This window comes from Rattus norvegicus, chromosome 9 (genome assembly GCF_021556685.1).
Source record: "Rattus norvegicus strain SHRSP/BbbUtx chromosome 9, alternate assembly SHRSP_T2T, whole genome shotgun sequence".
Classification (NCBI taxonomy): Eukaryota; Metazoa; Chordata; class Mammalia; order Rodentia; family Muridae; genus Rattus; species Rattus norvegicus.
Window position 1 is genome coordinate 118,439,725 of NC_141542.1, and position 15,746 is coordinate 118,455,470.

General features: G+C 44.3%; 1 long non-coding RNA gene across 1 annotated transcript in view; it reads left to right on the forward strand.

Annotated features, from left to right (window-relative positions):
* Nucleotides 1-1,064: 1,064 nt before the first annotated feature.
* LOC134480617 (uncharacterized) overlaps nt 1,065-15,746 on the forward strand; it is a 65,284-nt gene continuing 50,602 nt past the window's right edge. The window contains exon 1 of the long non-coding RNA XR_015629792.1: nt 1,065-1,376. This is a non-coding gene — a long non-coding RNA (uncharacterized LOC134480617). The remainder of the gene's footprint in view (nt 1,377-15,746) is intronic.

A 15,746-nucleotide genomic window follows, 5' to 3' on the forward strand; every position in this document is an offset into this window, starting at 1 on the left:
CTCTCTTCAGGTCCCAGACCCATTTTTTAATAGATATGATTATGATTACTGTGATTATGATTATTGGTTTCTTGGTTCTCTATATATTCTGGATATAATCCCCCGGCAGACATTGTACTGGCTTGCTTTACGTCAACATGATACAAACTAGACTCACTAGAGAGGAGGGAACCTCAAATGAGAAAATGCCTCCATAAGATCAGGCTGTAGGCAAGCCAGGAGGGCATTTGCTTAATCAGTGATTGATGGGGGAGAGCCCAGCCCATTGTGGGCGGGTCCATCTCTGGTTGGGTGGTTCTGGATTCTATCAGAAAACAAACTGAACAATCTACAAGGAGCAAACCAGTAAGCAGCGTCCCCCCATGGCCTCTGCGTCCGCTCTAAGCTTGTTCCTGCCTGTTTGGGTTGCTGTCCTGAATTTCTCTAATGATGAACTTTGATGTGAAAGTGTAAGTTGAACAAACCCTTTCCCCCCCAAGTTGCATTGTTCATGGTGTTTTATCACACCAATAGAAGCCCTAAGACAACTTGGCATCAAGATTGTGGGGTACACACAGGTCTGCTGGGAGAGACCCGACCGTGTTGTTTTGGGGAGGATTGTGGAAGACATTCGGAACTTTGGGCCAGAAAAGGCATTGACTGTTTAATGCTTGGTGAAGTCTTCTGCAGGAGCTTGGAAAATAAGAGCATTTAGGGCAACACAGACAATAGAGGCCTGGTTTGGGAAGTTTCGGAGGAAAGGTTAAAGACTCTATTGGGCCGTTTGTTATTTTGAATTAGTAGTCTGTGGTTCCGGTCAGCTGGGCTTGAAGAATCAGCTGTGATTAACAAGAAGATATTAGAACTACTAGAGTGAAGCCTTCTGTTCTGCCGGTCTCCTTGATGCTGGTCAGGTGAAGCTGAGACACTAGTGGAGATTAAGAAGAGACCAGCATCACTGAGGCGAAATCTTCTGGGAAATGTTTCCTGAGAGTCATCACAATGAATCTCTGTTCCGGGGTTGGTCAAGGTTGTACGTCACGCTGGTAGGCAGGCAGACCTGGTAGTGTGAGAGTCACACAGGTGGTGCTGGTTTTGACAGCATGAAGAGCAGCTGAAGCTTGTCACTGTGAGAGGCAGGAAAGTCCATGGTGAAGGTGCAGCCTCAACGGCAGTTGACCGAAGGGGCCATGAAGAGAAGTTGATGCTTGACACCATGAAGAGAGCCTATGAGAGGCTATTGGTGAAAATGAAGTCCAGCTGGCAGAAGATCTGTCATTTCGGAGATGTCAATACCAGGGGGTGACCACCAAGACAGCAGCAGCAGAGGAATGAAGCCAGCCGGAGCCTAGAAGAAAGCTGTGTGTGCTATAGAGGGCAGAGGGACCCAGAAGATGGTGAGTAAATCCCAGACATTGTTGAGTTACTTATGCTGTTTGAGTTTGGTTTTCCTTTGTTCAGAACCATGCCCCAGTTCTTCCCTCTTGAAATGAGAAGGTATTTAAGTTTGATTTTTTTTTTTTTATCGAAGCCACAGCTGAATTACTTTGGATATTTAAAAGAGATCTTTGGATTTTAAAAGAAATTGGATATTTTCAAGAGACCTGAGTTTTAATGTATTGGAGTTTGTAAGAACTATGGGACTTTAAAAAGTTATTTATGTTTATAGTGTGATATCAATATTAACATGCCACCTTGAGATAAATAAGAAAGGAAAGGTTCTAATTGAAAGGTGGAATGTTTGTGTGTCAAGCTGACAAGGGGTCTGCTCCCTTGACTAATTTTATATCAATGTGACACAAGCTAGAGTCATCAGAGAGGAGGGAGCCTCAGCTGAGAAAGTGCCTCCTTAAGCTCCTGTGATAGGCAAGCCTATATAGGGCATTTATAGAGGAAGGCCAGACTACTGTGGGTGGTGCCATCCATAGTCTGGTGTTCCTGGGTTCTATAAGAAAGCAGACAGAGCAAACCATAAGGAGCAAGCAAATAAGCAGCACCCCTCCATGGCCTCTGCATCAGCTCCTGCCTCCAGGTTTCTACCCTATTTGAATTCCTGTCCTGAATGCCTTCTATAATGAACACTGATATGGAGGTGTAAGCCAAATAAACCCTTTCCTCGCCAAGTCACTTGGTTATGTTGTTAAGTCACAGCAAAAGTAACTCTAACCTAGACAGATATAGAGCTGGCAAAGATTTTCTCCTATTATGTGGGCTTCCTCTTTACTCAGTTGAGTGTCCGCCTAGTCAATCATTGGTCTTAATTCTTGGGCAAATGGAGTCCTATACAGAAAGTGTTTTCCTACACCACTACCATATAGGGCACTGATTGCCCGTTTTGTTCTAGGGTCTTCATTGTTTCAGCTTTTATGTTTAGGTGTTTGGTCCATTTGGAGTTGGTTGTTCAAGGTGACAGAAACAGGATGTAGTTTTATTCTTTTGTGTGAGAACACCCAAATTTCCTGACAATGCTTGTTGAAGCAGTTTTATTTTCTACAACACATGTTTTTAGCATCTTTGCCAAATCTTTAAGTAGCTGAACTTGCAAGGGCTGATGTTTGGGTCTTCAATATTGTTCCATCAGTCTATGTGCCTGCTTTGGGAAGTGGAAATTTCTGGGTTTTTTTGGGCAGACTCAGTTATATCATGTGATTTTATTTTTTTTCTGGAAACTGTCCTATGAGAGGATGTTTTTACTAAAGCAGACACGTGGTGTTTTTCTGGAAGCTGCCTGGAAAAGGGCATTCGATGTTTTGCTAGAGCAGGTGCTCGAGAGGAAACGTGTCATTTGAAAAGGTATAAATATAGCCTGACAGACGCGGACGAAACTGGGTGGTATTGGTCCGCCTTGCCACTCTTTGCTGGTCATCCTTTCTCATGACTTCATAGAGAGAAACGCACAGAGGAAATTCTGGTGGTGTTCTGGAGGCTTCTTGCCACTTTAGTGGTACATGTATATATTTATAATAAAATATATACTATATATATATATTTTACAAAAAAGAAATAGAACACCTTGATGTGACATTGTGAGACAAGGAAGCCCCAAAGAGGCTCCAGAGTTTGTTTTCTGTTTGCATCTACTGCTAGGCACGCAACCTGTAAAGAGTGGTTTGTTTCTCCAATCAGCCTCCCTTGGAGAAAACCACGATTTCATTTTCCAGTGTTTCTTCTTCCCCTCCCCCTCCCTCTCCCCTCCCCCTTCCCATCCTCAGGATTGTTTTTGCTATTAGGGTCTTTTGTGGTTCGATATGAGTTCTAGAATATACTTTTCTATTTCTGTGAAAATTTTTGATTGGGATTGCATTTTGTCTGTAAACTTTTTTTTAGTAAAATGGTCATTTTCACAATGTTAATTCTACTAATGTATGCACCTGGGATTTCTTTCCATTTTTCTAGTGTCTTTCTCTTCAACAGTTAAAATTTTTCATGGCAGAGGCCCTTTATTTCCTTGGTTCTTCCTAGATTATTTTCTTTGAGGCTACTGTGAAGGGGAATGTGTCTATGATCTTCTTCTCTGCATATTTATTAGTGGCTACAGAAAAACCTATTGATTTGTGAGAATTATGTATCCTACCACATTGTCGATTTTTTTTTTTTTGGTTTGTTTCTAACATTTTCTGAGACTTTTTTTGGAATCTCTAACACCAAGGGATCTGCAAATTAGGGAGAGTTTGACTTTCCTTATTTGTGACCCTTTAATTTCCTTCTCTTGCCTTATTATTCCAGCTAACACTTTGAGCACGATATTAAAAAGAAATCTGTCCTTTTAACGTCCCGTCTTCTTCCTGACCTAAGTGAGGTTGCTTCAAGCTTTTCTCCATTTAGGATGGCGTTGAGGTACATTCCCTGTAGCTCCGTATTCTTTAGTACCTTCACCATGAAGTTGTGTCGAATTGTGTCAAAGGCTTCTCCTGCATCTACTGAGAGGATTTGGTTTTTGTCTTTATGTCCATTTGTATGGTTTATTACCACATTGGCTTGCAGATGTGTGATGATCCCTGCATTCCAAGGACGCCGACCTGGTTGTGTCATGTAGAGTTTTTGAGTTTGTTTGTGTTCTATTTGCAAGTATGTTCTTGATTATTTTTGAGTCTATATTCACTGGGGTATCGGCCTGTGGTTTCATGTCTTGCTGTGTCCTTACTTGGGATGGATTGTAGACGGATAACTGACTTCATAGGAGTTTGGGAGTGCTCCTTCTGCTTCTAAGTTTAAGACAGTTAAAGAAGGATTGGCTATAAACAGTCCTTTGAACGTCTAGTAGACAGTAGAGTTCTGACAGACCTTCAAAGATGATTTACAGTCACTCCTTCTTAAGCTATTTTTTGTTTTACTGGTTTGTTTTAAGCTGGAATGAATTTCATTTCATTTTAATCTTTCCATTTAGAGAGTATCTTTTTAGGGTATCTTCTAGGTCTAGCGTGCCTTCACTGAATCCAAAAATTCATCCATTCTTTTAGGTTTTCCTGCTTAATGGAATACAGGCTTTTAAAACATTCCCTTAACAACAGTCTGGGATTCTCTGGTGTCTGTAGCAACGTTTCTGTGTCTGTGTCAATCATCTCGAGTCTTTTAATTAGAGAATTGAGGATACTGGTACTCGATGTTCTTATTGAAATGTGTGTGTAATTGCGGTTATCGCGTTATTGATTTTCGCTGGGCTTTGTGTTCTCAGTGGTATTTTCCATTTTAATGATTATGGTTTCACGTTTCTTCCCACAGGCTCTGTGTCTGCTCATTTTGCTCTTCAGCTGGAGCCACTGTCTTCTGTGTTTTCTTGAGGTTCGCTTTGCTGGGTACAAACTTGTTAGGCTGTTTATATTGTTGAAGTGTCTGTGTGCCTTATTCAATTATGGCAGAGAGTTTCATCAAGTGTATTAGTCTCAGCTGGCCATCATAGTCTTTGCTCCAGGCTCGTCTGGCTCTCAAAATTTCCAGTCAGAAATGAGCTCTTATTCTGAGGAGTTTTCCTTTGAATGTGTCTTGCCTTCTTCTCTCACAGCTCTCGATACATTTATTGCTTTGTATACTGAATGTTTCAGCTGTGATATGCCATGCGGATTTTGTACTCTTGTTTGTCTATTTGATGTTCTGCGTGCTTCTTGTGTCTTTCCCCAGCTTGGGGAAGATTACTTCTGTGATCTTGTGTCTTTCTCCAGCTTGGGGAAGATTAATTCTGTGGTCTTGTTGAAGATCTGGTCTACACTGCTGACTTGTGATTCTTCTCCTTCACTTATGCCTATAATTCAAAGGTTTGCTTCCCCCGCCGAGACCCCTCCCCGCTTGATGTTTTATTTTGCTTATAGTTTTGCAATGACCTCTCATTGCGTGAACTTCTGTGAGTTCCAAGGCTGACAAGGACCCAGGAGGTTGGATAAGGAGAGAGGATGTGATGGGAACTTGGCAATCCTAGGAGTTGGAAATGGCTTGGGCGCATCCTTACAGAAGGCTGTTGATAGTAAGTTCAAAGTTGTGCTTCATTCTGTCAGCTCATTATAAGTTCAAAGCAATGGTCTCACATGCCCTTGCTTTATCATAGTGCACACCTGTGGCTTCATCCTTGGACCTGACCTAGAATAAATATTTCCCTTGATCACAAATCTGCCCCAAGCCTATTTCTCTTCTTAGTGCAATTATAAAAGCTCTTTGTATTCCTTATTATGCGGCCTTTAGTTACTATTTTATGAGGAGGGGGCACATTTTATCCTTGATTCTTTATTTCATCTTTCTGGCAAAGCAAGTAAAACCATCTCTGTAAACTTTCTTCTTAAAATTATTTATATCAAATCAGGGATGCTATAATTAATTCATCTAGCATTGATTCATGAAAATTCAGCTTCATGTTGATCTGCAGGAAATTTGCCCAATAGGGTGGGCTGATGCCCAGGAATATTAGGTGATGTAATAGTGACAGGAAAGGCATATCAACAGTAGTAAGAAGCAATCCTGGGATGACGTCTCTGAGGACCTTGGATCTTAGAGTGCACCCATTGTAGCCATGCAAATCAGTGGGCCATCTCCACAAAACCTTTCCTAGACGGTTTCTGACAGTCAGAGTCAGTCTCTCTCTCTCTCTCTCTCTCTCTCTCTCTCTCTCACACACACACACACACACACACACACACAAATGGAAACACAATGAACTTGTGATAGTCCAGTTTGCCACATCATCATCCTGCCCCTACCATGTGCTGGTGAGGCTGAATCAGATTGCTGGCTGGATACTCTGGGTCAGATATGAACTAAGCCCCTATTATAATATAACACTTAAGAAGACGATATAACATAATTTCCTAGAGACAGCAGATGATGTCTTTTAATCACTGATGGGGGCACCAGTAACACACCAAAGAAAAAATTCCATCCAACTAGACCTTGGTGAATCAATGAGTTTATCAAATTCCTTTCAAGAAAGGGAGTAAGGGCTTCTATAGAGGAGCATGGGAGACTCCAGGGTGGCTGCATCACTGAAAAGTCCGCTCCAGTGTAGTCGATGACTCACAAGAAGTTGCATCCCAGAGCTTCCTGCTCAACTTACAGAAACATCCACCAAAGACTCTTCTGCTTCCCAGGGATTGTTCATTGCCCATAGGACCTTGGCAAAGGGCCTTGTGACTCTTGCAGCTTTCTTAAGTGACCTACCTCCTCATCCTTCCCAAACAGTTCTACTGACTGGGGACCAAGTATTCAAGTACATGAGCCTGTTGGATCCACCCAAATTCAAACAATCACTGAGTCTTAAATGCCTCCCTCCTGACTCCAGGAGGCAATGCTTCAATCAGAAGAAATAGCTACACAGCGGGACAGAAAGTTCCTCTAATAGCAAAGTGTCTCTTGGGGTGGCTTAAACCAGAGGCAATGCTGAACAACAGTATACACACTAGCCAGAACACTAAGGTCATCAGCTTTAGTTAGGGACTTGCTCCAGCATGTTAATCCTTTATGTACTGACTCCATTCCTGTGAGTAAATAGTTACTGAGTACTTGCTATGTGATGGTTGTTACTAGACACAGAGGGTGGGACACATTATTAGGTGAGTCTGGTCACACAAGTCTATAATCCAAGCTCTTCAGGTAACTAAGGCAGGAGGATCTCAAGTGTAAATCCTGCTCAGGCACAGAGTACATTCAAGGACAGCCTGTACAAGTTAGCAAACTCCATGCCAATATTATGAGTAGAAAGAGGGCTAAGGGTATAAATCAGTGGTAGAATGCTTGCTGATATGTATAGAGGCCATAGGTTCAGTCCCTAGAGTGATAGTGTGAATGAGAGTGGACCCAACAGGCTCATATATTTTAATACTTGGTTCCCAGTTAGTGGAACTGTTTGGGAAGGATTAGGAGGTGTGGCCTTGTTGGAGGAGGTAGGTCACCGAGGGTGGGCTTTGGGATTTCAAAGTTCCACACCCTTAGCTCTCCACCTCATCCTTGTGGTTCAAGATACAAGCTCTCAACTCCTGCTCCAGCACCGTGCCTGTCTGCCTGCAGCTGTGTTCCCTGCCATGATGCTCATGGACTCTAATCCTCTGAAAGTGTTAGCTGAAATTAAATGCTTTGTTTATACGTTGCCTTGGCTATGGTATTTTAGTACAGCAATAAAAGTAACCAAAGCACCAACCATCACAACATTTTTCACCTCAAAATTAAAAGAATGATTGGGATTTATCTATTTTACATGCATGATTGTTTTGCCTGCATGATATATGTGTAGCATGTACATGCCTGGTACCCAGGGAGGACAGGAGAGACTGCAGGTTCCCTGGAACTGGAGTTACAGGCAGTTGTGGGCCATCATGTGATGCTTTGCAAGAGCAACAAGTGGTTTCTGGGACATTGTTGTGAGAAGGCAGGAAAGGGATAGAGGAAGCTCTGGAGGTGGGGAGTACATTCAGGCTGTCCTTGAATGTACTCAGGTTTTGGCATTAACGAAAGGTGCCAGTAGGGACTAGGCTGGATGGATTGGAGAGGCAGTTAGGAGGGCTCAGAGTTAGCTTAGAAAGGACGCAAAAGCAGAGGAGGGCCTCAATGGAGAGACCAAGGTTTCTGTCACCTAGGATCCAGTATCGTGTCATCCTTCCTTACACCTGAGTTGTGACAGGAAGTTTGGGTCACCACCTTCAGTCATCTCAGTGGGATAATTGAGAATGAGGTTGTTCTACTCCCATGTGACTTCTGCAAATGTTACCGGCAGTGAGCTGGGAAAGGATCAATGACACTAAACATATTTTCACAGTGCATTCCAGTTCCCTTCAGGGGAAAAAGGGTGTGAGGTACATCCCTAACCTGTCAACATATTTAGCTGAGCCGAGCTACGGGAGATTTACTTCTGAAGAGGGTCTGCTCCACACGGCGCTCACTTGTTCTCTGCTAGCCACAGTAAGAAAGCGAGCCCTGATAACCCCGCTTGCCTACTCCAGGTATGGCTGCCCCCGATTTATATTCTCCGAGGACCACTCCTGTTTTCTTTCATCATGACTGAACCCAATCATAGCTTCCAAAGCCTGTCACAACAAGCTCTAGAGAATCATTCTCTGGGGGCGCTGTGCCAACTCTTCCAATCCTAGTCTGTTCTCGAGTGGAAGTAGGGTGTAGGCATCAGAATAAAAACTACTTTGGGGGGTTTGGGGATTTAGCTCAGTGGTAGAGCGCTTGCCTAGGAAGCGCAAGGCCCTGGGTTCGGTCCCCAGCTCCGAAAAAAAGAACCAAAAAAAAAAAAAAAAAAACCACTTTGGGGCCCTCAAGGCGGCTCAGTGGGTAGAAGCACTTGCTGCCAAGGCAGCTGACCAGAGCTTAATACCCAGGATCCATGATGGGGTGGGGGGGGGGGAAGGGACTACCATAAACTGTCCTCTGACCTCCTCCACACTCACACACCCAACTATACACACAAATAAATAAATAAGCTGAATATTAAATTTAAAAAACACCCCCATTGTTGGGAGTGACTAATACCTTGAAAAGACTCAACAATGGAGAATAATTGATATCTTACTTCTGGAACTTATATCCTGCACCAGACGCTGCCTGGATTGTCTCAGTTCATTGGGGGGGGGGGGGGGCTAGGCTTAGTGCTGTGTACCCATCTCTTATGTCCTATTGGAACACTTGACTAGAGTATCGTCCAAACGGTTTGCCTCGGGGTACTCCAGAAATACTTGCTGGGAAGTTCCACAGGCTTCATTTAGTTCAGATCAAGGTCAAGCGCGCCGAACCCTCTTAAACACCATGGCTTGCCCAGCCGTGATATTATGTCCTGTTTTGATCATGCCATCTGGGGTCCATCCTCTTCTTCTCATAGGATCACTTTTGCGGATTTGGTGGACAGCACAAAAGATGAGATCTCCTCATTATAAGTGTATATTGTTAAACTATGTTCTTACAGCAGTCAGGAGCCTCTGACAATAGTGCCTTAAACTAATTCATGAAACATGCCACTATTCTTTATATGTGTATCACATATGGAAACATCAAACACGATTTTGGAGATTCGTTTCTATCTATCCCTATGTTTGTTTGTTTGTTTATTTTTTCAGTTGTCCGGTGAAGTAAGCCTCCCATTCTGGCCTGGCCTTCTCCCCTCCCCACTCAAGATCCTTTGTTTATTTTCCCTTTCAATCCTTAGGAGATACAAGCTGTTATTTCTCTTCACATGAGTGGAATGAAGTCAGGTCTCATCTCTCTGAAAGAACTCACGAGAGCCTGGATGTAATGAGTCCTAGTCTGGGAAATAAACCAAAAACTTTTCATTTGGACGTTTTAAATGCTGCCCTTCAGTGGGCCAAAGCAAACAGTGAGCCGCATATTTTCAAATACCGTAATGTGATTTATAGACAGCATTGTAATCTGAACACAGACTCAAGACACATGAAATCCCTTTGCTCCCTGGAGGCCCTCGGTGATGACATCACTTGCTAAGAAGCTGAGAGGGGGAGTATCTTGAAGAATGTAATGAAAAAACCCCGGATGCATCTGAAATCGGTTAAGAAGCTCACAAAGATCAGATGTTTGTTATACTAGGAGGGATGACTGCATCCTTTTGGCATTGGGGGAGCTCTCTTGCTCTTACAGTAAACTGTTACGTCCTGCTCTGTCCACTTAAAGGCCAAGACTTGGAAAGTTAGTAACCTAGGTCCAGGCCTGGGAACTTTGCCACAGTCTTTGTGGCAAGAGTAGGGGCTAAAGTGTATAGGGATAAACGGGAAACCCTACCCCCTGCTGCTCACCACCTCCCTTCGCTCTCACAGTGAAACTGGCCACGATCTGTTCAAAGCAGATCTATGCAGGCAGGACATCGACAGAGACCATGCACTAAGGAGAAAAGATCCCTATGTTCCCCGCGCTGGGTCTAGAGCCCTGACCGCTATGAGCATTGAGAACCTGGGGAGGTTTCCTAATGTACACTACTCAAGGGGTGCCGGAGAGAACGGCCCCGCCCTTCACTGGATACACTGCTCTGGAGAGCTGGCTCTGTCTCTCACTGCTGGCAGCACTCAGGAGAATGGGCTCTGTGTCTCACCCAGTCAGCACAGAGAGCTGCCCCTGGTGGGGGTGTGGTTGAGCTGCCTGAGGCATGACTGTGGAGTAGCTGACCCTGCCGCTCATAGGGTGGCGTGGGTGCAGAGAATGATGCCACCTCCATCAGTCAGGAAAGCAGTCACAGGGACGTGGGCGCAGAAGGGCTGGCCCCGCCCCTCACCAGATGCCGCACTTGGAGGAGCAGGTCCTACGCCTTGCCTGGACAGCACAGCAGAGCTGGCCCTGGTGAGCCAGCCTCAAGGGTGAGGGCACTTGTCTGCCATGAGGTGGCATGGGTGCATGTGTGATACCCTCCCCCCCACCCACCCCACCACCCTCACCACCCTCACCACCCTCACCACCCTCACCACCCTCACCAGCTGTAGTAACTGGGAGAGCTGGCCCTGGGGTCATGAGAGCGGGAGATATATTTAGCTCTGCCCCATCACTGGATGTAGCACTAGGGAGAGTGGGCGCTACACAGATGACAGATAAGCCCAGCTAGATTAACCTTTGTACCTTGGGTAGGTTGAATGTTAGGCCTCCACCTGAGGCCAAAGGCAGATTTTTGGCCAAGAGAAGGAGCTCTCCCTAATGGGACTCAGCAGAGACATGTTCAAGGTTACTATAACAGTGACCGTCTGAAAAGATAACCCTAGTACCATTTATAAATAGACCAGACTTGGGGAATAGATAGATTTCTACTTGAAAATCCAGGGATCTATTCTGAAGCTGTCCACAGAAGGGATTGGTATGCAATTGGAGTTTTGGTTAAACTTTCTCCAGGTAAGTATGTTAATTTAGAAGAATAAAATATTTAAAAAATTTTAAAAAGCACCAATCCCCCCACTTCCCAGACTAATGCTTTTTTTTTTTTTCTTACCATCTGAGGCTCTAGAGTACAGAGAACCTATTAGGTACTGTATGGACATCCTACTTGTCAATAAAAACGCTTATGGCCAGTGAGCTGAGTCAGGAATCAGGAGGTGGAACACCAGAGAGACACAGACAGACAGACAGACAGACAGACAGACAGACAGACAGACAGACAGACAGACAGACAGACAGACAGAGATAGCCACAGAGTCTTCACATCCTTCCCCATTGAAAGGTGAGGTCTGTTTGTGTTCCTTCTGAACCCGCTGCTGTGTTAGCCAATAGGATGCGAGAGAGACAAGGCGTCACTAGTTTCCGTAGCCAGAAAACAGCCGATAGCGCTTACATCTTGGCAAATACTCGGAGCCTTGGCCCACCACCATATTTACAGCCCAGTTACTCAGTAGAAAATAGACTAATAGAGGAACAAGCGGCTTGTCTCAGCCTTGGCAAGAAGTTGGGCATCTAAACGAAATCACTATGAACTTCCCAAACCTGTTCATCCTCCAGCCGGACGCCCCACTGAAGCAGCAGAGTTGCCTATCTGCGCCCTTCCTGAGTCCGTGACCCCTTCATTATCAGGCGTAAGGAACTGGCTGTTGTTTCAAGCTACTTTCGAGGGGAACTGACTGCACAGCAGTTGTTGGAGCACTCGGACGTATGCTCGTCCTTGTTTCTTTGCACCCACCATTCATTCATCTTTGCCCCGTTTCCCTACCTCAGCCTGACGGCATCTACGTCATGGATTTCACCCAAATATTATGTACTCTGAGGCTGGCGGTTCAAAGAACCATACAGAAAGTTAACTTCCAGACAAATGGTTTGATAGCCCAGAATGTGAGCTACAGTGATTATGTTTGGATAGCTTCCGGATCTAGGTCTGTCCTTTACTTGGCAAGACAATGTATTCAATCAGAAGTAGATTGTTTTAAAAGCCTAATCAACGTCCTCGAGCGAGCGTACTGATGGGAGTGTGGGTATTCATAAATACCACGCAGCCTCTGGGCTCCAGCTCGGATTGCTTTTTCTATTTATGATCTGTCAGGATTCCTGGAGCACAACTTTGATTAATGCAAAGAAATAAATTCAGCATTCAATGATGTAATTAGTTTTCAAAAGCTTAAGGGAAAAAATTACATTAAAAAAAAAAAAACCCAAAGCAGTCAAAATCCAACCTCTTTGTTTCCGTGAGGGATTTGGAGAGTTAAGACCGGAAGAGACAAAGGAATTGAAGCACTTTTGGTTTTTCTTCTAAATTTTCCACTCTTCCACTGAAGTTCTTTGTCTTTTTTTCTACCGGCTCCTCTTCATGTGCCAGATTGGAATTTAATCTCTTTTCCAGTAGTGGGAATTAACCTGTCATCTCAAGCCCTTCTTAGCACCCTGAAATAAAATCTGCAGACACTATAACCTAGCTACATGTATATTTTGAACAAACCATGTAATGCATTAATTTTAATTAAAAAAGATAAAGGGAGGTAATTTATAATAAAATATCTCAATCTGTAATCACATCACCAACTATTCCAACTTCACCCCTGCGGCATGAGGACCTCTTACACTATCTGGAGATAATCTCCAGTTTATGAGGGATCATGTAGTTCGTATGAATGATCAAATGGTTTTATCCATCTTTTGATTCACTAATTTCCATTTCAACTCAGTGTCTTCCCCACTTTCTCTAGACAGTCACCCAATCTTTCTCCTTGACTTGAAGATACTAATATAAAATTCCTTTGCCTTTAAAAACAGAGTAAGATAAGTAAGAGTAACACCATGCCATACATGAACCTGAAATAAGTAAATTAAATGTATTATAAAAATATTTGGGAGCAGATGTCCTCAGTTTCATCAGCGAGGAAAGCAAGCGTCAAAGAGCTCTTGCCTTCTTCCTTTGAACCGTGTGAGATACTGGAGTTGAAAGCAGGCTTCTGGAAATGGCCGTAGATTTCATCTCCAAAACTGTGATTTCACAGCCGTGGCCTCCGAGGTGCTATAGGGACAGGGGAAAGGTTTCTACCGCTCAGTAAGATGGGCCATTTCCCTGTATAAAGCCCCTCCCCCGTTCAATTTTTGAACAATTCGATTGATTTCATCATGGTTCAGTCAGTATTCCCCAAACACATTCACAGGTGGTGCTATGACAAAACAGAGCTTTGGAATTTTAAGAAACAACCTTCCATGTTACTCCAGACAGGGGGACAAAAACCATGTAAGAAAGAGAACAGATTTGACAAGCAGGAGCCGAAGCTTGGGGATGTAGACCTCTACCCTGGAAGGTGCCAAGTATTGGCCTAAGAGTCTAGCTATAGTCAAGCCATCCAAGAGCTTTCGAACACTGGAGTTTTATACTTTGAAGCCCCCAAATATAAGCTCTATTAATATACAGGAGCCCAACAGGTATGAAAGGAACCTAGGGCTTTCAACTACCTCGACTCTGTGGTTCCTGTTCAACAAGGTCTTTGAGGGTCCTCCTGTGGACACACACCACTGCATGCCACCACACACCACACATACCCATAACACACGGCCACGCACCACCACACACCATACCCATAGCACCACACACCACATATACACACCACCCTTACCATCACATAGCACCACACTACACCCACCTACCCACCACCACACACCACCATATCCCACCATACACCACACACCACCACACATCACCATATCCCACCATACACCACACACCACCACACATCACCATATCCCACCATACACCACACACCACCACACATCACCATATCCCACCATACACCACACCCACCCATCACCATATCCCACCACCACACACCACCATTACCACTACCATACCCCACTGCCACCAGGGAACACAAACTGTTCTTTAAAATTAGTTAAAATGCAAAGGAGGAAGACGTGTGTTGTGTGGTTTCAGGGTCTAGAGGGCAGCATCGACTGCATCTGTGCAGAGCTTGCTTTGATTACCTTGCATCTCACCAAACTGTATTCATTCAAAGTTCAAATGGAGTTTTACCCTGGTACATCAGAACAGGGCCAGTGCGGACAGAGTCACGAAGATGACATCATTCAATATGACACCTAATGCCATAACAAGGAGGAATTCAATACGACACCTAATGCCATAACAAGGAGGGATTTGAACACACTGCTTTACATAAAGAATATGATACAGAGATGGCATGAGACACCAAAGTACTGCTTCCATAGGTGACAAGGATTTCCAGCAAGCCACCAGACGTTAGGGAGGTGTGCACAGAGGACTTTCCATGTCCTCTTCAGCAGGAGCAGGTCACGATTCCTGGACACACTGCCTGTACAAGGCCAGTGCTCCGACAACATCCCCATGCCAGGGAGGGTTAAATGCCCACTTCTACCACACTGGCTGGATTCCTCTCCTCAGAGTCCTTGCCCAGCTGTCTCTGGTGAGAGGGCGTGAACTTTCCACAGAGCTTTTGCTAAGCTGTTGTTTATTCCAGCTGAGTTAGTTTTCTAATAAGCTTCTTACCCCCAACATTGCACCTCAGGGTCTCCTGGGACCTGCATCTGACACCTTTCACACACTCCCACTCATTCTACAGTCCCTGTGGAACTCTAAAGAATTATCACAAGTCCTAACAGCAAATGAGCAGTGCTGGTACCTACAGATAAATGCTTAGGGCTTACGTCACATTATTCTCTCCCACAAATGAGTCTGAGTGAGAGAAGCCCAGAGCCTCAGTGCCACAGTCACTAAATTACTAAGCGCACCCGTGTACAACTTAGCAACAGGGATATGTTCTGAGAACTGTGCCATTGGGTAATTTTATTGTGTGAACATTCTAGAGCACACTTGCAAAAACCCTGGAAAGTACAGGTCAAAACTTCAGGAAGCTTCTTCTTGTACTGGAGATGGCAAACACAAATGGTTTAAGGTTGCTAACATGGCTCTGTATCATGAGAAAATATTCTAAAAATAGGTACACTACACCAAGAAACTAGCAATTTAATATACACTTCATACATAGACACACACACATATGTGTATGTGTGTGTGTGTGTGTGTGTGTGTGTGCGCGCGCGCGCGCGCGCGCGTGTCTTGGGCATGGTGGTGCATACCTTTAATCTCAACCTCACATAACAAACATTTGATTATAGAGACTTTCTGAAGCTTCACACTCTGCATGTGTTAAGTGAAATTAGCAAATTGAAAGGGGTTAACTGGTTATAGATACAGAGGTCTTGTTGCAGTACAGGCAGAGTAGAGGGCGTGGAGGAACACGCCTTTAATCCCAGCACTGAGGAGGCACGGTCAGAGGTACCTCTGTGTTCAAAGCCAGCCTGGTCCACATAGCCAGTTCTAAGCTAACCAGGACTACGTAGTGAGACCCTGCCTCAAAAACAAAACA